Genomic DNA, 25,626 nt, shown 5'->3' with positions numbered 1-25,626 from the left:
AAGGCAAACTAAAGCCCAAACAGATCAATAATAATACTAAATGTAAATAGTCTAGATATACCAATTAAAAATGGAAATTAGCAGACTGAATTAAACATGATGGTGCAACTATATGCTGTTGACCATTAAATCACTTCAGATATGACATAGGCAGGTAGAATGTAAAAGGGTAAAAATATGAATTAAAGGAAAGTGGGAGTGGCTATATTATCAGACAGAGCAAAGAAAATTATCAGAGACAGGTATTATACAGTTAGAGAAGACATAGCAATTTTAACTGTATGCAGTAGACAATAGAGTTGAAAAACAAGATAGAAAAAAACTCACAGAACTGAAAGGAAAGACAAATCCACAATGGATCTGGGGCTTGACAACACAGAAGACACAGTCTATAAAGGGAAATACTGATAAACTGGACTTCATCAAGATTAAAAGTATTTCTTCTGCAAAAGATCCTGTTCAACATATGAAAAGATAAGCTATACACTGTAAATTCAAGATTAGGGAGCTAGCATAGTCAATTCCTGGAAGACTCTTTCTGGCTTGCAGGTGACTGCCTTTTTGGGGGATGGGGGTGGGAGAGAGGATAAAAGGAGGGAGATGTCCCTCTTCAAATAGGGCATTAATGTCATAATGAGGACCCCACTCTCATGACCTCATTTAACCACATTTACCTCTGGAGGCCCTATCTCTAAATACCATCACATTGGGGGTTAGGGCTTCAACACGTGAATTTGCGAAGTGGGGTTAAGAGGACACAAGCATTCAGTCCATAACAAAGGAGGAATGCTAAAAACCCTCAAATTAGAAACATGTAGAATACTCACTTGCTCGTGTAAAAATACCTGTTTCAAACTTCAGTTGAAATTGGGAAGGAGTTTTTAAAAAATTGCAGTGAGCCCTCTAGTCTTTTCCATGAGGATAATTAATAACATTTTTTTTTTGTCTATGTTTGTATGGATAACGATATCTGTTTATAGATAAGGTCTCCTCACATGAAGGTGTTCTGTGCATATCGAGCTAAAATTCATACTGTCTGTTAAATTTAATTCATAGGGCTAGTGAAATTTTAAAATATTTTTATTTTGATGAAGTTGAGAACTGTCTGTTGGTTTAGATTATTTGGCATTGTAGGATAATCTAATCTAGTTTGTGGGATATTGAAACATGCTATCTCTTTGCGGGTCTGCATTCTCAGCCACGTATTAGATGAGTTTCCAATGCAGCTGTCTAGAGAGCTGGGCTCTAGATAAATAAACATAAATAAAAAATACTAGGTAAGATATTGAGAAAAAATACACTCACCTGATGTTTACAGGAACATGGTCGCTATTTTTTAGGGTTAATTCTCTTCTCCTCTTTTTCTTTTAAGAAAAGGACTTATGGAAATAATTGGCACGGTGCCAGCTGAACATTGGCTCCAGCTGAGAATTCCCAAGTAACTTGTGCTATCACTGCAATAACTAAGACAAACCACGTCTAAAAATTTAAAGGACATCTTTATTTAAGTAATTTGGAGTTTGCAATCATTCCATAGTGAACAGAGTTTACAATGAGCAGTCAGAAAGTCCTGGTGAGCAAAGCTTTAGATGTTTATTTAGAAGGGCAGTAAGAGAAGAAGAAGAAATAATGATGGAATAAAGAATATTTTGGGGGGTAAATGGACAAGGAGTTGTAGAACCATTTCAGAATTATGGGCGGTAGGAGAAAGCCTAGCAACCCACGTAAATCTGCTTGCTATCTTACGATATCTATATATTTTATGTGACATGACTACGTCCTACTGCCATCACACTGGGGACTAGGATTTAACATAAGAATTTGGAGGGGGGCACAGTCTGTCTATAACATAGATTCATAAAAATAAAGAAATGTGCATACATGCATATGCCTTTTTATCTCACGCAAAAGGTGCAATACAAAATATCTGCCTCTTGATTTTTTTCATCTAATGTATATATCCTTGAAATCCCTCTGTATCGGTTAATAGAAATATTCACTTTTTTTTATAACTTCATGGTCCTCCATTGTACAAAAGTACCATAGGTTATTCAAGCACTCACTGATGTATGGTCATTCCAATATTTCGGTATTGCACATAAAGTTGCAATGAATAACTTGAGCATATATTTTTGTATTTTGGAGGATGTATCTATAGGTTAAATTACTAAAAAAAGAGTTGTAGAACAAAAATTAAATACAAATGTCTTTACATATGTTTAAGGGATATTTGTATATCTTTCCCTGTAAACTGTCTATTCATGTTCTTTGTATATTTTTCTGATGGAATTAGGCCTTTTAATCTCTCAATTTTTTATTTTATTTTTTTTGTATTTTTCTGAAGTTGGAAACGGGGAGGCAGTCAGACAGACTCCCGCATGCGCCCGACCGGGATCCACCCAGCATGCCCACCAGGGGGCGATGCTCTGCCCATCTGGGGCGTCGCTCTACCGCAATCAGAGCCATTCTAGTGCCTGAGGCAGAGGCCACAGAGCCATCCTCAGCGCCCGGGCCAACTTTGCTCCATTGGAGCCTCGGCTGCGGGAGGGGAAGAGAGAGACAGAGAGGAAGGAGAGGGGGAGGGGTGGAGAAGCAGATGGACGCTTCTCCTGTGTGCCTGGCCAGTAATCAAACCCAGGACCCCTGCATGCCAGGCTGGCACTCTACCACTGAGCCAACCGGCCAGGGCCTTAATCTCTCAATTTTTTTTAAGAGTTCTTTACCATTGAGACTGGTTCTCAGAGTAAGGTTGTTATACACTGGTATATTGTAAAAAACTCCCAATCAACATTTTATTGAAAATTAAGAACTGAAGTTGTCAGATGATTTCCTTCTTTTATAAAAAAGAGAAGCAGATGCCTAGAATAATGATCCTCTCTCTCAGCTACTTTCCTATCTAGCTTGTTGTATAGGGGAATAAAAACAGGAGCTCACCAGCCCTCAGAGAATTGTACCCACCCCAAGGTAAGCCTAGATCAGTGGTCGGCAAACTCATTAGTCAACAGAGCCAGATATCAACAGTACAGTGATTGAAATTTCTTTAGAGAGCCAAATTTTTTAAACTTAAACTATATAGGTAGGTACACTGTTATTAACTTAATTAGGACCGACCGAAACCCCCGCACATTCCTGCGTGCCTGCACGTGGTATTTTGTGGAAGAGCCACATTCAAGGGGCCAAAGAGCCGCATGTGCTTGTATTCTGTGTTTGAATATCACCCTTTTAGTATAATGAGAAACAAACATATAACTAGTTATAATTCTGTTTAAAATAATCCATATAGAATTTTTAAATATGTCCATCCTCATTTGGTTTATATAGAGTACAGTTTTCTATGTATTACACATATTACATGTAAACTGATTATCATTGTCAAAGCCACATTCTGAGACCGCTATTTGAGCAGGACACTGCCTCATTCCAGTGTGGGCCACCTTCCTTTCCGTCCACGTCATTCCTCACAGCACACGTCTCGCATTTTCCCTTTATGAAATGTATGTACCCTGAAAGTCTCTTATTATCAGCCTATTCTTCTAACTCATAATTACCTAAGTCATAATATATTATTGGATTCCCTAAGTACTATGTTTTACATATTAGTAGTACCACATAAGTAACATCAGCCAGCTTCCTCTCTCTCTTCCTCTTGCTCCGACTCACTGTTGCTCTCAGTCTCGCTCTTTCCTGTAACATGTCCTGGACTGAAGTTGGTTCTATGCAAGCCCTTTCCCCATCCTAACTGCCTCATTTCAATGCTCCTATAGCATCACGGGTATGTAGACGTTTCAGATTGCAGGTTAAACCGAAGTGCCTACCAGGCGTCCCCAAACTACAGCCCGCAGGCCACATGCGGCCCCCGCCGCACATCCGGAAGGGGCACCTCTTTCATTGGTGGTCAGTGAGAGGAGCACTGTATGTGGCGGCCCTCCAACGGTCTGAGGGACAGTGAACTGGCCCCCTGTGTAAAAAGTTTGGGGACCTCTGGTAGACCTTGATAATCAGGTGCTGCTGATTCCGTTAGGCTCGCCTACATATCCACATTCTTTGTTCTGACACATTAGAGGCTCCAGGTTAGAGCCTCAGTTTTTATGGAAATGAAGGCCTGTGTTTGTTTTTTGTTTTTCATTTTGGAATTGGCTGGCAGATGAGTTACTGGTGAGAACACCAATTTAGATAAAATAGAAATCAACCCAACAGGGCCATGTATCACCCTGTTTGTAAACCATTATGTTCACCCTTTAGCGATATATTATCCCTGCCTCAGTATCCTGAAACCTTTTAACCATTATTTCTTCTATTTTCCTTTTTTGCTACGATTCAGATTCACCCCCTTTCTGATTTATAATTAAATAAGTTGCTTCTTGACAAGCATAATTACTCAAGTCTGCAACCTGAGACAGAATTTCTTTCAAGAGGAATCAGATTTATCTCAACTAATGAGTCATTAAGTTTCATGTCTATTGCCAAGCGCACATTATCTTTTATTCAACATGATATGCTGAATCCAGAAACTTCCCCGAATGCCAACCTGTCATTTCCCCGTCTCCACACTCTTCCTTCGGGGACCCCCGTGTCTCGGTCTGCTCACCTCAGCCCTGACCCACAGGCCTGCCGTTTCCATCGCAGCCACCCCCTCCAGCTGCCAATCACCGCGCTTGGCCAGGAGGCTTGGAGCGTTGGAGTTTGTACAGCCAACTGTCCAGAGACTGCCTTCACTCCACCCAACACTTTTGGATTGGGATTTTGGCATTACTTTTCACACAGACTTCCAGAAATGAACAGTTGCTTTCCCAAATCCCCATGCCACCTGGCTCTTTCTGCTCATTTATACTGCACGCTCCCAGCTACGGCAGAGCAGCCGCTGAGGAGGAGAGCGCAGAAGCCTTGCGGGGGGTGCGCTGAGTTCCACCCAGGCTGCGCACTACTACCCAGGGGCCTTCTTTACTGAACGTTTCACAATTGCGTGTTTCCTTCCAAGCCACCTCAGCAAGAGCTTGTCTTTTGAATCCCAGTGGTGAAGGATGACAGGGTGGTGACAGGCTGGTGTGACACAGCTTCACCCACGGCTAGAAAGAAGTTTCAAGATGCTTGAGAAAATATCTAGAAATAGCTTTGAAACTGGTGAGTGGTTCATTTGAGTGACTTTAAACCACGGAAAGCAGCCTATTTGCTTCTCACAGTGACATTCTTTTTTCTTCTTGAAAGTTGGAGTGAAAAGTTTTTGGAATTAGTACATTACTATTGTATGTTTTATCATCTCACAGTTGATGATGCTTCTTGTTAGGATATGCAAATATACAAATACAAATCAATTTGACCAAAAGGGTTAAAATATTTCATTATAGACAATTTGTTACTTCGGCCTCATAAACTGAAAAAAAATTACATTTCTTAAACCCATCTCCATAAAATGGGCAATTTATTATTAATTAAAACTATGTTCTTCTGCACCTAGAGGGTAGTAGTGCTGCTTTTTTTTTTTTTTTTTAAGTGAGAGTTAGGGAGGTATAGACAGACTCTTGCATGCACCCTGACCAGTATCCACCCGGCAACCCCTATCTGGGGCTGATGTTCTGTCCATCTGGGGCCACTGATCCACTACTCATCAACTGAGCTATTTTAGTGCCTGAGGCAGGCCACAGAGCCATCCTCAGTGCCCGTGGCCCACTTTCGCTTGAAACATTCAAGCCACAGCTGCAGGAGGAGACGAGAGAGAGAGATGGGGGAGGGGTGGAGAAGCAAACCCAGAACTTCCATATGCCAGGTGATGCTCTACCACTGAGCCAACTGGCCAGGGTGCCATTTTTTTTAAAAACAGGTGTTTAAATAATCACTGATACCAAATGGAGACAGCCTTGTAACATTCTTCCTACACAAGATGAGAGTTCAGATTTATAACACACTAACTCGCAGTGGCGCACGTTTGACACAATTTTCTCATCTGTATCTAGAGTGAAATACACATTGCATTTTCCTTGTGAGGGCACAGGATGGTAAGGCCATATCATGAGGACCTCCATGGGTTTTCTGAGTCTTGATGAAGTCATCATAGTAGCCTAGTGTTTGACTCTCTACTTTCTGTGTCCAAGATTTCAATATACCAGGTCTTCAGTGAGGTCTTGAGAAATTCATGAGTCTGATGATACATACAGGCATCAGACATGGATATATAAAGCAAATTTCAAATATATGCACTTTTTGGAACTCATCTTTCCAATAATAAAAGAGGTCACTTCTACTAGACTGGATATTCAGCTCTCAATAGCAAAGTACTTAGGTGTGAAATTAGCAGCGGAGATGGTTAGGGGAGAGTGAGATCACCAGCAGGCCCAGAGGAGGACTGAAAGCGTCCTCATTGAGCCCTGTGAACATGATTGCTCCTTGCGTAACTTCTTTCAGAGGGCCAGAGCATGTTACTTGAACCTTCCATACACAGTCTCTTACATGCTCTCCTGTTCTCTTACTCATTCTTGCTCTTTCTTTTCCTACAATTCCTCTGAGGAACACTGGTACTTCTGGGGGGGGGGGGCGTGCTCTTTCTCTCATTCCATTAGAACTTCCTTTTTCAGTGCAATCGCACCATTCTTCATTGCAGCATTCTTTCATGCTGTGACAATTTCACAAAGGGATAGACTTTTTTTTTTTTTTTTTTTTTTTTTTTTACAATTGCATAGCAGGGTAACTGTTTCCCATTTTTAAAAAGATTAATCCTATCAATAAACCATATCCAGATACTTGTTCTTTTACCTTGAATAATTTTAGAGAAGGAATTCCACCTGTCCATGGTATACACCCTCTTTTTAGCTTCTCCATTACTGATGTTCCCTTTGGGAATCCATCTTTTTTTGGACTTTAAGCCTTATACATCCCCTAAATATACCTCCCCAGATGGGTTTTTACAAGAACCATTAGAATTAGAAGTGCCATCTGCAGTGAGATTACATGGGAAGATAATCTGGCTTTGGCTCCCTTAGTAACAACCAAGAATTATATCAAGGAAAGGATAGCTTAGACTGGGGCAAAGGTTAGAGACTGCATGCAGTATAGAGACTGATTCTCTTGTCAGAGATTTGCATTTAAACCATAGCTCCACTGTTACTTCAGCTGCGGAAACTCTCTTAGCTTTAGTTTTCATATTTGTAAAATGTAGAAAATAAAGCTCTCTCCCTCCCACTCCATGTCACACACCATCACTAGAGTTGCTTTAAAACTTCAGTGAGGCCTGACCTGTGGTGGCGCAGTGGATAAAGCGTCGACCTGGAAATGCTGAGGTCGCCGGTTCGAAACCCTAGGCTTGCCTGGTCAAGGCACATATGGGAGTTGATGCTTCCAGCTCCTCCCCCTTCTCTCTCTGTCTCTCTCTCCTCTCTCTCTCCTCTCTAAAAATGAATAAGTAAAATAAAAAAAAATAAAAAAAAAAACTTCAGTGAGAAAAGGTATGAAATGCAGAGCACAGGGATGGGCAGGGGTCGGTCATCAATGAATGTCAGCCAATGTGCTAACATCTGAAACAGGTGAGGATATTGGGATGCATTGTCTGCTGCCAACTCAGCATCATAACCACACCCTTCAAGGTCTGGGCAATTCTATTCCCCAGACTGCCCTTTCTTATTTCATTCTGGGTAGGATTTCCCTTTGAGAGGAAGCTGCATGAAGGTCAGGCAGCAAAAGAGAAGGTAAAGCCGTTCTTCTCTGGGAGTGCTGGCAGCCAGAGCTGTAGGCAGGCTTGAGAGTGCAGCAGCTTGTCAGTGAGCCTATGGGGACCTCTCAGATTGTTGCTGCAGAGAGCAGGTCTTCCCCAGCTCCCTGCCTTCCCAGCTTCCGAGCCCGTGATTTTCCATGGCAACTCCGTGCCTTTCCCTCCCCAGCTCTTCCAACATCCCTGTAAAGCAAAGTTTGTAATGAAACCTTTTATTCTTGTAACGATTACAGTGCCTTTGTTTTCCTGACGGATCCCAGGCAGGTAGGGCTGGCTGTGTTCGGGTTCAGGAAGTTTCCAAAGAGTGGAATTCATTTTGAATAGAGCAACTGCTACCATTCTCCACTGAGAGGGGGCTTAGTTATAGATGATTTGAATAATATTCTCCCCCACTAGACTGTGGCACCGAGTCCAGTGCTTGGCACATAGTAGGAGCGCAGTTAACATTTGTCAAAAACCAGCACGTGTATATGACTGCTTGTTTGCCCTGCCGCTGGCTCCTCCTCCTCTCAAATGCATTCCCTTTCTTTCCCACCACAGAATGGCTGGACAAAAGCCAATTTTCTTATAGATCCTACACTGCTGGTCACATTTTATTGTTCTAGGTCACATCTGGTTAATCAAATTTTTTCTAAAGAGTTTTTCAAATGGGAACCAATAGGACTTCTTTTTGTATTATAATAGCCTAGACCTGGGGTCCCCAAACTTTTTACACAGCAGGCCAGTTCACTGTCCCTCAGACCATTGGAGGGCCGCCACATACAGTGCTCCTCTCACTGACCACCAAGGAAAGAGGTGCCCCTTCCGGAAGTGCGGCGGGGGCCGGATAAATGGCCTCAGGGGGCCGTAGTTTGGGGACGCCTGGTAGATGCTAGCAGTAGCCATTGCTTCAACAGTGTGGAGAAGGTCAGTCTGGAGGAGTGATGGATGTGGAGCTAGTAGGCAGGTGAGGTGGTGGGAGAATCCTGTCAGTAGGCAAATCACCAAGCTGGAGTAGACCCCAATGGATGGCATATTCCTCACTGTTACAGTTTGGTTGTGAAGGATATTATATCACCTTTCTTACCTATACAAGTTTGAGTTGAGTTTGTCACTGGACCAAAAGATAGATGTACCTGTACCCCAATAATTTTATCGTGCCCCCACTCTTGCCTTCTCCTTTGAGTGTGTCCTTACCATCCACTTTTGGGAGGAGAGAAATGGCAGAGGCAAAAGTTAAAGATTTGAGTTGAAAAAGTAAACATGGGCACCTAAAAACGGAAGGCAGGAAGAGTGCCCTGGAGTGGTCTTCAGAGGTTAAGATGGGAAAGAACAAAATTACCATTCTTTAAAAGGTGTATAAATGAACACATTCTATTCTAGTGAAAGGAAGAGCTAGTGTTAGAACAACCATTCAGTTTCCCATTGTTAGTTCCCTGATCCTCAGGCTCCATGCTAACGTATAACTGCACTGAAATGCACAATTGCTGTGTTAATATAACAATTCATCTGCCTACTAGTCATTCTACTTCATCGCTCTGTAATCTACAGGAAAGCAGAGACCAGATTTTATTTCCCAGCATCTAGCATATTGCTTACCCAACAGTAGATGATCAGTAATTTTATGTTGAATGAATGAAATGTATCTACACAAAGTATATAACAAAACAATACCTCTGTTTTGGCACAGTCTTTTAAAAAGCATATATAATATTTAAAGAAACATTGGACAGTTTCTTAACATTTTGATTACATGGAGAAATATAAACACACATATCTCTATGCACCATTTTAAGATGTTTTCTTGATTCAGAGTGAAAAAAATATGCCTCGTCACTATCTTCCTCCCTCCCTTTCTTTCTTTCTTTCTTTCTTTCTTTCTTTCTTTCTTTCTTTCTTTCTTTCTTTCTTTCTTTCTTTCTTTTCTTTCTGTGTGCTGAGACATTGCTGTAAGACCTGGAGATAGTAAGACAAATCTTTCTTACTACTCCATTCTTAAGACAGATGATGGAATCTGTAGTAGAGAGTAGAGATAAACACACTGATCTCTCTCTCTCTCTCTCTCTCTCTCTCTCTCTCTATATATATATATATATATATATATATATATATATATATATATATATATATATCATCTATGTAACATGCTTAGAGTAACATTATTAGAGAGAAATGCTATCTTCTCACCAAATGACTAGTAAGGATCCAGTAGCAATAGTCAGTTTGTGTCTTAGAATAAAAATTGCCTAGGTTTTCTTTAGTCAAAATATTGAAAATTGCTTTAAAAATTTAACAACTTAAACAAAAGTAGAATAAATATATGGAAAAGGGTACCAAGGGTGACTGCTTTGGAACAAGGATAATAATGTAATACTAATGCCTAATTATAGTGCTAAGTACCATGAACTCTGACAAAGGTGTTACATATGACATCTGTATTAGTCTATTCCTACAACGATCATATGAGGTACATAGAAGTTATCAGGCGGTGAGCAGCTTTCCCAGGGTCACATGGTACAGTCAACACTCAAACCCAAAGGTTTCTACCGGCAGAGTCAGCATTCTTCTGAAGAGAGCAATGTTCGAAAACCACACTTGACAAAGAGGAAAATCCTAGTGTTACCACTGAGAATATGGAATGTGGACCTCAGGAAGCTGGGTGGAACTGGGACTAACAGGTGATGAAAACTAGGCATTTAGGGAAGTTGGGAATGAAGTTTAAATATTCTAGAGATGATCTTATCAGGTAAAGGCAAATGTTCCCAATGTCAAGGTTGGTAAATTGCTTCAAGGAATATTTAAAAGAAATACAGCATAAATCTACTACTATAGAATACATCAGGGGCCCCCAAACTTTTTACACAGGGGGCCAGTTCACTGTCCCTCAGACCGTTGGAGGACCGGACTATAAAAAAAACTATGAACAAATTCCTATGCACACTGCACATATCTTAAAGTAAAAAAAAAAAAAAAAAAAAAAAAAAACGGGAACAAATACAATATTTAAAAATTTAAATCAACAAACTGACAAATATTTCAATGGGAACTATGCTCCTCTCACTGACCACCAATGAAAGAGGTGCCCCTTCCAGAAGTGCAGTGGGGGCCGGATAAATGGCCTCGGGGAGCCGCATGTGGCCCGTGGGCCGTAGTTTGGGGACCCCTGGAATACATGATCATCTTCAACAGGTCCAAGCTCAGAATTACCAATAGTTAGAAACTCTTTTATCTACTTTGTAATAATGTTTATGAATGTCTAAGATTCTGGCAATAAATCTAGAAATGTACAGATTAGCAACAAGACGCTCCGAGATTGGCAGGCTCAACTTAAATTAAAAGGACTAAGTCTGGAAGAAATAGTTCATTGAGAAAAATTGGGATTTTCTTATGAAAGAAAATGGTGCTGGGCAGGGAAAAGAAAAGCAGATATTTACTTCGTGTAGCGTTGGAAATCTCTCTCAATTGTCTAACATGTCCAGCGGGAGCTCTGAGTCCAATGTGCTGCTTGAACTTGGACTCCACTGCTTCTTCCTTCTGGCCCTGGCTTTGCGTGAGCCCAGTCACAATTGGCCTCAGCCTCGGTCTGTAGAGGTCCAAGGCGGTGGTGGAAGGAGAACCGGATGGAGAACCCTGAATTCCAGGCAGGACTCTGTGAATTCTCTGATCAAGCTCCACTGAACTTGCAGAGGGAGATGGGTAACTCTCAGAACCCATTCACTTCTAAAATTCTGTTCCTCCTTGTGGGTCCTCAGCCCTGAGGTTGTGAAATCCTCTCCTGCAACGCTCCTCCCCTAAGCATCCTGAGCTGGTACTTCCTCTTCCTGTACACCTTAGCACAGGGACTCGTGCTCTCTGCCAAATAGGTTTTGTCAAGGTTGGAGCGTTTATTTCTTCGAACATTTATATGTCAGATCAGTTCTGAATGACCATTTTTTAAAATTTATTTTTAGGGAGAGGGAGGGAGAGGGAAGCATTTGTTGTGTGACTTAGTTGTGCACTCACTGGTCACTTCTGGTATGTGCCCTCGGGGGATTGAACACACAACTTTGGTGTTTCTAGATGACACTGAATGACTGAGCTAACCGGCCAGGGCAGCTCCAAATTAGTTTTATTGTTGTTGTTGTTATTGTTGTTAAATTAAGTGAGAGACAGGGAGGCAGACAGACTTCTGCATGAGCCCAATCGGGATCCACCCGGCATGTCCACTAGGGGGCGATGCCCTGCCCACCTGGGGTGTTGCTCCATTGCAACCAGAGCCATTCTAGCACCTGAGGCAGAGGCCATGGAGTCGTCCTCAGTGCCCGGGCCAACTTTGCTCCAACGGAGCCTTGCCTGCAGGAGTGGAAGAGAGAGACAGAGAGGAAGGAGAGGGGGAGGGGTGGAGAAGCAGATGGGCACTTCTCTTGTGTGCCCTGGCCGGGAATCAAACTGGGGACTTTACTATGCCTGGCCAATGCTCTACCATTGAGCCAACCGGCCAGGGCCCTAAGGTAAATCTTGAAGGGTAACAGAAACCAGCCGGGCCCAGAAGGAAAGAATGAAGATTTTAGGCAAAGAAAGCAGCACACACAAAACAAAGACGTGGCGATGCCTCAACCTTTGGAGAATAGCAAATTGTGCTGCGTGTCTGGGGCCAGGGGCACAGAGAAGACTTGACAGAGGAATTCTTTTGTAAAATAATTAAATAGGTTTATATTATACTTCTAAGGGACCTGCAATTGATCACAAAGAGAAAATATTTTTTAAAAGGGTGTGACAATAACATAAGGACTGAAAAACAGGATTGACCCCTGAAGGAAGGAAAATGAGACAAAAAAGCATGGAAATAGCTTGACCTTTGGTTGCTGGGGAGCAGATAAAGGTCTCTCTGAGGTCCCCTCAGCACAAATCAAGTCAGCCAAGGTGAGAGTCACCTGAAGAAACAGACATAAGTCACGGCGCGCGTTTATTTTCCCTACCGCAACCCGGGAGGAGGACCAAATCAATGCAGCCTTGCGGCTTTGCCTGCATGAGTGATAGCAGGTCGTTTGCAGAGGGCCAGGGCCAGCGCTGTATTTACTCAGCGCTGAAATGTAGTGAGGGAACAGGGAATTGGTTGGCTTCCAGAATTATGAAATAATACATTTGGCCACAAAATTAACCAAATGAACAAACCGTCTTTTGAGGTTTGTTGTGGTAGCTGCATTCTGCATCAAGCCTACTTTGGGATGTATAGGATTTTCATCTTATACTACATCAATTTGCCTCAGCCAATGAAAATCATCAATGTCAGAATACATATGATATTATGTATTAGAAAATCCCCAGTTGGTCCCCCGAACTCCAGCAGAAACTGATACCTGAATCACTCTAAAGGAAGTTTGCTTTCAACACGGACCATCTCACCAGGGAGGTAAGTCTCGACATTTTTTTTAAATTCCCCAAAGCCAATATTAACACAGACCCTGAAGTTCTATTCACTTACATTCTGCCAGTTTCCTTTGTCAGCTGAGGTTGAAATTGGCTACTCAACTAGACTTAATTAGGCTGTATTCTATTAACTCAGGGTTTTATTACTATTCAATAAATGCCTAATAAAATGGGGTGGGCGGTGGGCCCACCCACTCTATCAGAATCTCCAAATGGAGAAGGAATACATCAAGTTATTTTCAGTATTCTTTGTTTTCCATTTTGAGTTCTAAAGCATGATTTTAAAACACGATTTTGAATAAGAGGTATAAATGACCACTTTGTAATAGCAAAAGCAACTTCTCATTTTAGTACAGTAGAAATATCATTCACTGTGTTTAGGATCAAAAAGCCTGTTTTTTTCCTCCTAGATCTGGCACTAACTACAATCTTTATATTGAACAAGTCAAACCTCTTGATTCTTACATTCTTCCTGTGTAACATAAGGTATATGGACTAAGTGGCCATGCTTCCTTCCTATGATTTAACAATGTCCAAACAAAAGGAGTTCATTCAAGGCTTCTATTAAAAATCTGGAGGCAAAAGGTACCTTACTATGAAGTCATATCATCAAATCATTTTTTTTGAATAGGCTTCAAAATCACCCTAATAATGATAACCTCAACTACCATAATATAGTATTTATCAAATGTCGACATATTCACATCACCATGCTAGATGCTAAGATATATCAAATAGACTAAACAGATGTGGTCCTGGCTGAACTCCTAGGAGCACAATAGATAAAAAAAAGAAAATGGTTTCCCACATGAAACTGCGCCCTCAAAGGAACTATTCTTCAGGCTTTTCCTTCAACATGATTCATGATGTGTAGTGTTCTGTGCACTTCCAGGTTAGGAAAGACTGAAAAAGAACTGACAAATTAAGTCAGTCAGTGCCACCTGCAGTTGGAACACTGGCACAAATCCTATCCCCCTTTACAGGAAAATCTAATGGAAACTATTGAGGAGAAAAATCAATGAAGCTTTCAAATACTGAGCACTGGCTGGAGAGAGTTTTCAGAGGGAGGGGCAGGGAATGTCAGAAGAAAAAGTATACCTTAGTGCATTTATAATCCAGGTAAGACAAGCAGTACAATTACAAATTAAAATTGACTCCAGAAATGATCTGCTATTTTATGTAATAGTTCAAGCTTATATGCATGGAAATACTTATCAGTAAACACAGGACCTAAAAATTGTCATAAACCGAAAATAGTCTATGAGCTTAATGCAGAATGATGGCTGTGATCTGTGCCTTGAATGAGACACAGACATGGAATAGCTTTCCATTTATTTGTGCCTTCTTCAGATTTAATCAACGTCTTACAGTTTCCAGTGCACAGATCCGTGGTTAAATTTATGCCTAAGTATTTTATTCTTTTTAATGCTAATCTAAGTGTGATTGTTTTCTTAATCTTTCTTTCAGATAGTTCACTGATCATGTTTAGAAATTTAATGGAATTTTATATATTGATTTTGTATCCTGCAACATGAATGAATTTGCTTATTGGTTCTAACAGTTTCTTGATGGTCTTTAGAATTTTCTATATACATCATGTCATCTTCAGAGACAATTTTGCTTCTTCCCTTCCAATTTGGATGCCCTTTTTTTCTTGTGTAATTGCTCTAGCAAGAACTTCCAGTATTATTTTGATTAGAGTGGCAAGTGTGTGCACTTGTTCCTGACCTTAGAGGAAAAAGCTTTCAGTATTTCATACCGAGTATGACATTAGCTGTGGGCTTGCAGTGTATGGTCTATTATGTTGAGTACATTCCTTCTGTACTCAGTTTGTCTCAAGTTTGTGTCATGAAAGGATATTAAATTTTGTCAAATGTCTCTTCTGTACCTACTTTGATGATTTTTAAAAAATCTTTTTTTTAATCTTTTATTTTGTTAAGGTGGTGTTACATTTATTGATTTGCCTATATTGAATCATTCCTTAAGGCCCAAGAATAAATCCCATTTGATCACGGCGTAGGATGCATTTAATTTGCTATTGAATTTGGTTTGTTAATATTTATTTTGTTGAGGATTGTTGCATATGTTATTCAAAGATATTCATCTGTAATTTTCTTTTCTTGCAATGTCCTTGTCTGGCTTGTGTCAGGGTAATACTAGTCTCATAAATGAGTTTGGAAGTGTTAGCTTCAGTTTTTCCTGTGGAAGAGTTTGATAAGAAGTAGTGTGAGTCTTCTTTAAGTGTTTGATAGAATTTGTCAGTGAAGCCAACTAGATCAGTGGTTTTTAACCGCCGGTCTGCAGACAGGTGCTGGTCCACAAAAGAGTTAACCACTCTGATATTGTACAACCACTGATCTAGTTGGTCCTGGACTTCTCTTTGTTGGATGATTTAAAAGTACTGACACACTCTCCTTACTAATAATTGATCTGCCTATATTTTTTATTTCTTTATGATTCAGACTTAGTAGGTTGTGCATGTTCTTAGAATTTATCCCTTTCTTCTAGGTTATCCAATTTGTTGGGGTATAGTCGTTCTTGGTAGCCTTTTATGATCTCTTGTATTGTATCAGTTGTAATGTTTCCTGTTCATTTATATTTTGAGTCCACTCACTTTTCTTGGTTAGTCTAGCTAAAGATGTGTCCATTTTATCTTTAACTCTTTGAGTAGTGAGTTTTTTTCATGCTTGCTGACCCCCAGGACTGAGTTTTGTTTTTTTTTTTCCAAAAATGAAATTAGTTCCAGTTCCAGTTTTATTAACTTAAAATCATGTTTGTTTGATAACCACTTTATGGAAACAAGAAGAACATAAATTTTCCTTTTTTTAATGTTGCCTTACACATTTTAAAATAAAAATTTTTGTATGATCATACTCTGGATGGTCAGGAGGCATGAGGACATACATGAATGTTCATACTACTCAAAGGGTTAAAAAAATCATTAGTTTCATTGATTTTTTTTCTGATTGCCTTTCTAGTCTCTACTTCATTTAGTTCAGCTCTAATTTTTATTATGTCCTTTCTTATTCTAATATTGGATTTTACTTGTTCTTATAACTCCTTTAAATATAACGTTAGGGTTTTTTTTTAGAACTTCCGTTTTTCTTTATTGCAGGCATTTATCACTATAAACTTCCCTTTCAGAACTGCTTTTGCTGTATCCCAAAAGGCTCCATGTATTGTATTTTCATTTTCATTTGTCTCAAGATACTTTTTGACTTGCCTTTTCTTTGACCCTCTGTTTGCTCAGGAGTATGTTGTTTGATATTCATGTATGTAAATTTTAATTTTCCTCTTGTTATTTATTTCTAGTTTCATATTCTAGTGATCAGAGGATACGCTTGATATGATTTCAGTCTTCTTAAATTTGTTAAGACATGCTTGCTTTGTGCCTGTATCCTGGCGAATGTCCTGGGTGCACTTGAGAAAAATGTATCTTCTGCTGTTGGTGGATGGCATGAATTATATTGTCTGTTAAGCCCACTTGGTCTACAGTGTTATCCATGTTTGCTGTTCTTTATTACTCTTCTGTTTCACTGATCAAGTGTTGGTAAAACTAAATATTTATGGGCAAAAGAATAAAACCAGAACCTTATCTTATACCATAAAAAATATCACTTAGAAATGATTAAGGACTTAAATGTCAGACTTGAAACCATGGGACGCCTAAAAGAAAACAGGAGAAAAGCTTCTTGACATTGGTCTTGGCCATAATTACTTAGATGTGACACTAAAATCACAGGAAACAAAAGTAATAATAGTCAAGTTGGACTACATTAATCTAAAAAGCAAAAGAAACAATCATGAAAATAAAAAGGAAACCTATGGAACGGGAGAAAAATAACTACAAACCAGGTATCTAAGAAGTTAGGCCTTTGCTGGTTAGCTCGGTCCATTAGAGGGTCATGCTGAAATGACAAGGTTGTAGGTTTGATCCCTGGTAAGGGCACACACCAGAAAGCAACCAGTGAGTGCACAACTGAGTGGAACAACAAAGGAATGCTTCCCTTCTCCCTCCCCCCCTCCTCGGAAAATCAATCAATAATACATTTTTTAAAAAAATTAAGCCCTCGCTGATAGGATTGCTTGAAGCATTGGCCCGAAGCGCAGGGTTTGCCTGTTCCATCCCCAAGTCAGGACACACACAGGAACAATTCGATGTTCCTGTCTATCTCCTACTCCCTGCCTCTCTCAAAAAACAAACAAAAAAAAAACCCTTAAGAATAACTTGATTTAAAAATGGGCAAAAGGGCCCTGGCCGGTTGGCTCAGTGGTAGAGCGTCGGCCTGGCGTGCAGAAGTCCCGGGTTCAATTCCCGGCCAGGGCACACAGGAGAAGCGCCCATCTGCTTCTCCACCCCTCCCCCTCTCCTTCCTCTCTGTCTCTCTCTTCCCCTGCCACAGCCAAGGCTCCATTGGAGCGAAGATGGCTCGGGCACTGGGGATGGCTCCTTGGCCTCTGCCCCAGGCGCTGGAGTGGCTCTGGTCGCGACAGAGCGACGCCCCGGAGGGGCAGAGCATCGCCCCCTGGTGGGCAGAGCGTCGCCCCTGGTGGGCGTGCCGGGTGGATCCCGGTCGGGCGCATGCGGGAGTCTGTCTGACCGTCCCTCCCCGTTTCCAGCTTCAGAGAAATACAAAAAAAAAAAAAAGGGCAAAAGACCTGAACAGACATTTTTCCATAGAAGACAACAGACATTTTTCCATAGAAGACATATACATGGTCAACAGATACGTGAAAAGATGCTCCACATCACTGATCAACAAGGAAATGGAAATCAGACCGTACTGAAACATCTCAAACCTATTACAAATGTTTATTATTTTTTAAAAAGATAACAAAGAATGGCAAAAAAGAGGCAAAAAGGGAACTTTACTATTTTAGAGCATGTAAATTCATACAACCACTACAGAAAATAGCATGGAGGTTCCTCAAAATATTAAAAATAGAACTACCAGCAATCACACTTCTAGGTATATAACCAAGAGACTGACATCAGGATGTTGAAGAGATATCTATCCTTCCATGTTCATCGCAGCATTATTCACAATAGCCAAGACATGGAAGCACCTACTCATCAATGAAACACCAGAAAAGGTTGGTATATAGTTACAATGGAATATTACTCAGCCTGGAAAAAAGGAAATGCTGCCACTTGTCATGCTAAGTAAAATAATGCAGACACAGAAGGACAAATACTACATGATACCACTTATATCAGGAATCTAAAATAGTCAAACTCGTAGAAACAGTAGAATGGTGAATACCAGGGGCTGGGGCAAGAGGAGAACAGGTAGATATTAGTCAAAGGGCACCAACTTTCATTTATGCAAGATGAATAAGTCCTAGAGACCTAGTGTATAGCATATTCCCTGTAGCTAATGATCCTGTATTATTTATTTTAGAATTGCTAAGAGCATATCTTATATTAAGTGTTCTTACCACAAAAATAAAAAAAGTCTACATGTTATATGCTCTTGTAAGAACAATATATAAAGACAGAGAAAAAATCAGTAGTTGTGAAAAACTGGACTTGTGAAGAGGGTTAACTACAAAGGGCACAAGTGAATAGTTGGTAAGGAAGAGGGCGCTGTTCTATATCTTGATTGTGGTGGTAGTAAACATTACCTTAATATTTGTCAAAAGTCACAGTACTATATACCAAAAAGGGTAAATTTCAGTTTTTATAAGTTATGTCTCAATAAACTGGATTCAAATATGTTGTATATAGAAATGAAGAGGGAGTCAAATGGTTTACCTAAAAATTTCTATCAAACATAAAAGAAGGCAGTATCGGAGGAGATGAGGAATAAAGAACATATAGGACCTATAGAAAACAAGTAGCAAAATGGCAGAAGTAAGCCCTTCACTATTATTAATCACTCTGATTATAAATAAATTAAATTTGCCAGTTAAAAGACAAAGATTTGCAGAATGGAAAACAAAATGAAATGTGATCCAATGATATGCTGCTTACAAGAGACTTACGATAGACCCAAATACATAAATAGATTAAAGGGCCCTGGTAGGGTTGGCTCAGCAGTAGAGCATCGGCCTGGCGTGCAGGGGACCCGGGTTGGATTCCCGGCCAGGGCACATAGGAGAAGCGCCCATTTGCTTCTCCACCCCCCCTCCTTCCTCTCTCTCTCTTCCCCTCCCGCAGCCAAGGCTCCATTGGAGCAAAGATGGCCCGGGAGCTGGGGATGGCTCCTTGGTCTCTGCCCCAGGCGCTAGAGTGGCTCTGGTCGCGGCAGAGTGATGCCCCGGAGGGGCAGAGCATCGCCCCCTGGTGGGCAGAGCGTCGCCCCTGGTGGGCGTGCCGGGTGGATCCCGGTCGGGCGCATGCGGGAGTCTGTCTGACTGTCTCTCCCCGTTTCCAGCTTCATAAAAAAGAAAAACAAAAAACAAACAAACAAAAAACAAATAGATTAAAGGTGAAAGGATAGAAAAATATATTCCAAAGCAATAGTCATAAAAGGAGACAGTGTAACTATATTAATATCAAATATATTTAAAGTAAAAAAACTGTTGCAAGAGACAAAGAAAAAATTATGTATCAATAAAAATGTAAAAATTATTATAAACAAATACACATCAACAACAGAGCCCGAAGATATAGAGATTAAGCATTGACAGAATTGAATGGAGAAATAGGCAATTTGGCAATTATAGTTGGAGACTTCACTAATTTACTTTTAATAATGGATAGAACATTTAAAAAGAAAATAAGGAAATAAGAGCTTGAACAACACTGTAAAACAAGTAGCCCTAATAGTGATAGATCACCTAATAGTCACAGATATATAAGACCTGATATATATATTTATATATATATAAATAAGACCTAACAGCCATATACGGAGCACTTCACAAACAGAAGTAGAGTACACATGGAACCTTCTCCAGGGTAGAAAATATCTTAGGCCATAAGATAATTCTCAATATATTTTAAAAGACAGAAATCATGATAAGTGTCTTCCAACTACAATGGAAATGAAGTTGAAAATCAAAAAGTAGGAAAACTGGAAAATTTGCAAATATATGGAAATTAAAGAACACACTTTTAAATAACCATTGAGTCACAGTAGAAATCATTAAGGAAATTAGAAAATGCTTTGATACAAATGAAAATGAAAAAACAAATTACCCAAACATAGAATGCAGCAAAAACAATGCTCAGAAGGAAATTTGTAGCTATAAATACCTATATTCACAAAAAAGAATGATCTTAATAACTCAACTTTACACTTTCAGAAATTAGAGAAAGGGGAAACTAAACCTCAAATCAACAGAAGTAAATATAAAGATTAGAAAAGAATTAAATGAAATAAAAGAATAGAAAAACATCAGAGTTAATAAAACCAAAGTTTTTTGTTTGTTTTTTTATTCATTGAAAAGATAAAGAAAATTGACAAACCTTTAGCTAGCCTTAAAAAAAAGAGAATACATACATGACTCAGAAATGGAAATGGGGACATTACTTCTGACTTTACAGAAATTAAGAAGATTATAAGAATATACAGTGAACAAGTATAGGCTAAAAAATATATGCTATGGATGGAATGGACAAATTTTTAGAAACACAAAATCACCAAAACTGACTCAAGAAGAAATAAAAATCTCAACAAGCAAAGACATTGAATCAGTAAGTAACCAAAAATCTTCCAATAAAGAAAAGCCCATGATCAGATGACTTGATGAAATCCATCAAACATTTAGAGAAAAATTAAAAACACACTTAAATTCTTACAAAAGCTGAGACACTTTCTAAAACTATGAGGCCAGTATTACCCTGATATTAAAGCCAGACAGACACATTACAAAAAAAAAAAAAAAGAAAAACGAAGAGATCAATATCCCTTATTAAAATAAGTACAAAATTCCTCAACAGAATACTAACAATCTAAATCTAACAGCACATTAAAATGTTTATATACCACGATCAAGTGGGATTTATCACAGAAATGCAAAAGTGGTTCAACATTAAGAAAATCAATCAATGAAATACACCACATTTAACAGAACAAAGAAAAAATAAACATTTCAATAGACACAGAAAGAGAAAAACATTTGGCAAAATCAAACAGTTTCATGATATAAACACTTAGTAAAACTAGGAATAGAAAGGAAACTCCTTAACATAATAAAAGGCACTTATAAAAAAACCCACCAAATTAACATCAAATTCAATGATGAATGACTGAAAGCTTTCCCCCTAAGAGCAGACACAAGACGAGGATGCCAGGTTTCACCAATGCTGGAAGTCCTAGCTAGGGGTAATTACGCAAGAAAAAGAAAAAGAAAGTACCCAAATGGAAAGGAAGAAAGAAAACTATCTCTCTTTGTAGATGATGAAATTTAATATAGAAAGCCCCAAAGAACACCTCCCTCCCCCCAAGAAAAGTCCTTACTGGAGCTAGTAAACAAACTCCGCAAAGTTGCAGGTTACAAAATCAACATGAAAAAATCAAGTGTATTTCTTACACTGGCAATAAACAACCTGAAAGTAAAAAGGAAAAAAAATAAACTTCATTTACATTAGCATCCAAAAGAATATATCTAGGGGGGAAATTTGCATACTGAAAACTACAAAACATCGCTGAAATTAAAAGGGATGAAATAATTGGAAAGGATATATTCTGTGTTCATGAACTAGAAGACTTAATATTGCTAAGATGGCAAAACCCTCCAAAATGATTTACATATTCATTGCAATCCCTATATAAATTCTGCCTTTTCTTGTGGAAATGGAAAACCCAGTCCAAAAAACTCACATGGAATTTCAAAGAGTGCCAATTAGCCAAAAACAGCATTGAAAGAGATAAAATTGGAGGGTTCACATCTCCTAATTTCAAAGGTCAGTACAAAGTTCAAGTATTCAAAATAGGGTGGTACTGGCATAAAGATACAAAAATAGACAAATAATATGAAATTGAAAGTCCAGAAATAAACCCAAACATATATGGACAACAGAGTTTCACAAGGGTACCAAAGCCATTCAGTGAGGAAAAAGTAGCTTTAACATATGGTCTTGGGACAACTGGATAAACTTACACAAAATAATAATAATAGTAAATTAAAATTAAATTGGACTGCTACTTCACTTCATATGCAAAAACTCAAAATGGATCAACAACCTAAATATAAGAGCTACAATTATAAAACTATTAGAAGAAAACCTAAGGGTTATTCTTGCTGAACAATGGATTCTTAAATTTAACATTAAAATCTTTTGGGCAGCAAAGGATTATTATCAGGAAAATGAAAAGACAACGTACAGAGTACAAGAAAATATTTGCAATTCATCTATTTGATAAGTATTTAATATTCAGAATACATGAAAAAAGAAAGCCCTAAAGCTCCACAGCACAGAGATTCTAATTCATAAAAATTGCTATATCAATCTTGGCTCCATATGCAGGCTCCAGATGAGATGTGGAGCAGGGAAAATGTCCTTTTTCTTCTTCATTTGCTTCATTTAATGATCGTATGTTGAAATATTTTGAAAAGATGGCTATGTCTGGATGACTGTTCTGATACATTTTAGTCTAACTCGTAGGTAACACTTTAACACTTCATTGGTTTTTCCCTAGAGGTCTGATATGTGAGCCAGGCATCCTATACTGCTCACAAAAATTAGGGGATGTTTTATTGCATGAAGCTATAAAATATCCCCTAATTTTTGTGAGCAGTGTATTTAAGCATGCTTTCTTCATTTTCATGTGTAATTGGCATTTGTGTTTGTATTGTATCTGTGTTGCTGCCCAATCATAGCTCCTACCCTTCCTCTACTGAAAACAAGGGACATAGGCACAGAAATATCATGGACATAATTATATGACTGAATCTGTAACAATTGCCCCGGTAGCCCGAGCTTCCAGGGAGATCATCTGTGCTTGCTCTGAGTTAACAGCAGCATTGAATAACTCAAAGGAGGGAGCTGACTTTTGCTATATCTCAGCTAGGAATTATTTAATATCAATAAACAGATTTTGTTTTTGTAGGTCAAGTATTCAGCATGATGATTCTAAAGCAACTCAGTAGTGCAGCCTAATTTTCAAAATAACATAATACGTTATTTTAATAAATATTTTCCAGCACAAACTGTGCATTATCGCAATACAAATATACAAAATATAAGTAAACCATCAAAACAGTAGAGTATGCCATGACTCCTGCCTTTGAAGAAACATATATAATTTAATAAAAATTAAATATATTTGAAGACAATATTATAACATCACAGGATTGGAATAGATTGCTTTCTTCTATTGAGTGTCATTACATAAAATATTTAATATTTGTTCTTAATTATGATTAATACTTCAAATAAATTCTATATGGCTCAAAATTTTAGTATCCCAAATTTCATTAACATTCAATAAAATCCCATTTCACTATTTACTCACATAATACAATTAATCTAGTTAGGAATGCATGTGTAAAAAGATTCCAAAATTAAAGCAATACTCCACCCTGTGGAGAGTATGAAAAATGCACAGAAATTTTTTCAACAACAAAGAAATTACAAATTTAATGACTCTGAAATAGGCCTTTTTTTTTCTTGATTTCTTGGAGAACATACTAAGACAATATATAGCTTTTATAACAACTTCTATAATAATGATCATTCAAAAGCAAAATTTACATCTAATTTGGAGAAAATAGACCTTTCAGAAGAATAAAATAGTGTTCTATATTATTGGCTAATTTTAATGTGTATATATTTATAAAAAATACATCTTAAATTTAAAATAGAGGTACTGGTGCTGGATAAGTTTTCTTTAATGAGAGAAAAAAACAAGGCAGAGAACTTTCTAAAGTATAGAAAAGTCAAATATAAAACCAAAATTGTTATACAAATGTATAATATAAAGGATATTATATGGTGTCATGATGACAGCCTAACAGAAGCATACTTGATAACAAAAACGTTGTTTTTGGTGAAAAGAATCCAATGCTTTAAAAAAAAAAAAAACTAGTATCCTCAAGTATGTATAGCCATAAGAGTTTTTAATTTAAAATCTGAACTTAATCATTTTGGAGATTAATAGTAAAAGTATTTTACCTTTGAGATTTTTAAGGGTGTATTTTTTATTTTTTGTTTTTGCTTGTAAAAGAAGAACATCTCTAAAGTATGTATGTTAATACATATTGCAAGAACAAAGTTTTCTCAGATGACAGACCAAAGATCATCTGTTAAGAGAGTTGACTTCTTTTGGAGAAAAAAAAAAATCTGTGCACAGTAAGAAGTGATGTTTTAAATAGTGACCATTAGTCATGAGTAGCCATTACCAGCCAACAGGTTTTTTCCTTTACTATCTCTAAACTTGTAACACCCCCTACACAAAACAATTTATTGTCCTCACTTTAGAGATGAGAAAACAGGTTTCAAGGTAAGTACTGTACTCTGACAAAGGATTGGGACCTAGTTCTGCCAGAGTTCAAACCCCTTGGTTCCCTAAACACCCTTTCCCTTTCCATGACAGGGCAAAGGGGTAAGTTTATGGAACAACTTTTTCAAGTTATTTGAGGATTACTGTTTTTGTTGTTGTTTTTAACAAATAAGAAATACTGATAAATTTGCATAAAACCAATGATTAAAAATATACTAGTATTGTCAGTTTTTTTAAAAAACTTGGGCTATATACAGTGTCCGTAAAGTCATGGTGCACTTTTGTCCGGTCACAGGGAAACAGCAAAAGACGATAGAAATGTGAAATCTGTACTAAATAAAAGGAAAACCCTCTGAGTTTCTGTAGGATGATGTGGCAGCATGTGCGCATGTGCAGATGATGATGTAACACCATGTATACAGCGGAGCAGCCCACAGCCATGCCAGTTGAGATGTGGACGGTACAGAAGAAAGTTCAGTGTGTTCTGTGGCTCGCTAAATTCGAATCTGTAACCAAAGTGCAACGTGAATATCGGCGCATTTATAACAAAGCGCCACCACATAGGAATAACATTACTCGGTGGGATAAGCAGTTGAAGGAAACCAGCAGTTTGGTGGAGAATCCCTGTTCTGGTAGGCCATCAGTCAGTGACGAGTCTGTAGAGGCTATACGGGATAGTTACCTAAGGAGCCCTAAAAAATCTGTGCGTGAGCCCACATCAAACTGCACTGAATAGGTATGAAACTGGGAGAGTTTTCCTTTTATTTGGTGCAGGTTTCACATTTCCTATCGTCTTTTGTTGCTTTCCTGTAACAGGTCAAAAGTGCACCATGACTTTACAGACATACTGTACTTAAATAAAGGTACATGTTAGACAACATATGACTCCAACTTGTATGTGTGTCAAGGCAGGAGTTAGTAAGTTTTAACATAGGTCAGAATAGATTACCTTTTTATTAAAATGTCAGGTCTGACTCTAAGTATCATGATGAAAATCCAGGTGAACAAACTGAGAAAGGTCTGACAGGAGTTACTCATGAAATGAAAATTCTTTGTCACCACATCCTGATGTGCTGTTAATCTAAATGTAATATCTTCAAAGCACTTACGAGGAAAAGCTGAAGGATGAAGATAAGTTTACTTAGG

At 38.6% G+C, this 25,626-nt stretch overlaps 1 protein-coding gene across 1 annotated transcript in view; it reads right to left on the bottom strand.

The window, feature by feature from the left end:
• Nucleotides 1–8,545: 8,545 nt before the first annotated feature.
• POLR1F (RNA polymerase I subunit F) overlaps nucleotides 8,546–25,626 on the bottom strand; it is a 51,869-nt gene continuing 34,788 nt past the window's right edge. Inside the window, exon 5 of the mRNA XM_066354123.1 lies at nucleotides 8,546–8,560. The gene's annotated coding sequence lies outside the window, so the exon portion shown is untranslated. The remainder of the gene's footprint in view (nucleotides 8,561–25,626) is intronic.

Source organism: Saccopteryx leptura, chromosome 12 (assembly GCF_036850995.1).
Source record: "Saccopteryx leptura isolate mSacLep1 chromosome 12, mSacLep1_pri_phased_curated, whole genome shotgun sequence".
Classification (NCBI taxonomy): Eukaryota; Metazoa; Chordata; class Mammalia; order Chiroptera; family Emballonuridae; genus Saccopteryx; species Saccopteryx leptura.
Note: the sequence above shows the minus strand (reverse complement) of the source record. Positions and strands in the feature narration are given on the sequence as shown.